The following is a 2557-nucleotide window of genomic DNA, read 5'->3' on the forward strand; positions in this document are numbered from 1 at the left end:
AGCCTTGCCAGCTGAAGCAGGGAACTGCTAAGGCAGCTGCACCCTGGTCTGACCATCAGAGAGCAAGAGACCTGAGAACTGAAAGGTGAGGCTCACGGGGCCATTTCTCTCTCTGCCCTTCAATTAACCCCACATGTGTTTATCGGCCAGGTTGGCACAATAAACTAACTACCTCACAATCTTTTAAATATCCCTTTGCAAGATAAAAATCACTAAAGAGTTTTGTTTGTTTGAGCCAGACCATAATGACATGAGTATTTTGCTGTAATTTGCACATTGATGATGACACCTTGAATTCCCAAACTCAAATATGTCCAGAAAGATTTCTGACACTATCGCCCTCTACCTAAAACGTTCTCATTATATATATATATATATATATATATTATTTTTTTTTGCTCATGTTTTTGTAAATAACGTGTGGTTGGTTTTCTAAAGGCTGATTGATGTTAATTTAGGTTGTCAGTTTTTAAACTAGAATTTCCCTTGAGATTTTATAGTCCCTGATTTATTGATTCAAGAAACGTTTTTTAAGTGGCTTTTATGTGCAAGGCATTTGATAGGTGATGCTGTCAGGTAAGTGCTGTCAGATAAGTGAATGGAAAGAAGTTAGCAGTTCAGAACCAACTGCTGCTCTGTGAGAGACATGCTGTCTCCTTCAGGTGAATAAACTCTGAAGCTTTCTCTAGGGTGCCAGGAGGCGAACTGCCTTCAGGGCAGTGGATTTAGTTTTTGTTTATTTGTTAACTAGATTAAGAGACTCTTGTTCTTCTGGACCAAAAGTTTGTTAGCTAAAACAGGCAAAAATCTGTAAGGCAGGGAAGAGGTTAAAAAAAAAAGTACCATATCTACTTGTGTATAAGCCGAGTTTTTCAGACATTTTTAATGCAGTTTTGGCGGTAAAATTACGTAGGTGCCTTGGCTGATATTTGGGTTGGCTTATACAGGAGTACAGTATATACAGGGTAGGTTAAATAAAGGGTTAGGAGCTCTCAGAGAAGTCAAAGACTCCTGATTGTGGAGAGACTTAATGCACGCCAAAGGAAGAATTTCACCGGGCCTTGAAGAAGAGTAGAATTTGGAAATACGGAAACGAGGACAGGGAGAAGGACATTCCAGGTGCACGCGAGAGTGTAAGCAAAGGTACATGGGAGACCATAGGGCCCATTTTGGGACAAAATAGTTCACTTGATCTGATTGACCACAAGGTATTTTTTTCCTCACACAATTATTTTCATTGAGATATGATTCACATACTGTAAAAGTCACCCTTTTTTGAAAATTATTTTATTGGGAGCTCATACAATTCTTATCACAGTCCATACATACATCCATTGTGTCAAGCACATATGTACATTTGTTGCCCTCATCATTCTCAAAACATTTGCCTTCTACTTTAGCCCTTAATATTAGTTGCTCATTTCCCCCTCCCTCATGAACCCTTCATAATTCATAAATTATTATAGTTTTGTCATAAGTTACACTGTCCGACGTCTCCCTCCGCCCTCTTCTCTGCTGTCCATCCCCCGGGGAGGAGGCTATACTTAGATTCTTGTAATTGGTTCCCCCCTTCTACCCCACATTCCCTTCACCCTCCAGGCATCGCCCCTCTCACCACTGGTCCTAAAGGAGTCATCTGTCCTGGATTCCCTGTGTTTCCAGTTGCTATCTGTACCAATACACATCCTCTGGTCTAGCCAGATTTGAAAAGTCACCCTTTTAAAGTATACAAATTTAATCATGTTTAGCACACTCACAAAGTTGTATGACATCACTAATTTCCAAATATTTTCATAAAATTAAAAGAAATCCTATAGCCATGTACTGGGCATTTAATATAAATATAATATGTGGCCTTTTGTGTCTGACTTCACTTACTTGATATCATATCATCTAGATCATTCATATTGTGGCATGTATTATTGCCTTATTCATTTTTTTCTTTATTCTTTATTATGACTGAATATTGTTCCACTGTATGGATATACCACATGTTTATCCATTCACCACTTGATGAACATTTGGGTGGTTCCCATAGTGGCTTTTATGAATAAAGGCCATAAGATATGTGAAGCATGATAATCCATATTTGTAATTGTATTTTTCCAAACAATTATCTTTCAGTAAAACCCTTGGGGAATGCATACTACTACAAAGTGATATTTTACAATCTTCCATTGATCTTTAGAATGGCTTTTCCTCCAAGGCCAAGAAATGTCTGGCTTATGTTCAGTGACGACTTTTTTGGCTGGAGTTTCTGGGTGTAATATGATATACTAGGAGGAGTGAAGTGTTTCCTCATACTTATGAAAAAGTGTTTTAGGAATTCAATATTTTATTTAGAAGTTGCTATGGAACTAGGTCTCTACCCTTGTAAGGGTTATGTTATTAAAGCCTTTTATATTTGTAAAGTATATGCATATACACATAAACTATAAAATAATAGTATTGTGCAGCTAGCTGCATTATTTATTAAAGATAGATATTTGTAATTTAGTGCACAGAAATAAGTGCCTTTACACTACTGTCTATCTACTCTACCAGGTTCCCAACATAT

This window comes from Echinops telfairi, unplaced genomic scaffold (assembly GCF_000313985.2).
Source record: "Echinops telfairi isolate 266 unplaced genomic scaffold, ASM31398v2 ScPeMD7_10;HRSCAF=50, whole genome shotgun sequence".
Lineage (NCBI taxonomy): Eukaryota > Metazoa > Chordata > Mammalia > Afrosoricida > Tenrecidae > Echinops > Echinops telfairi.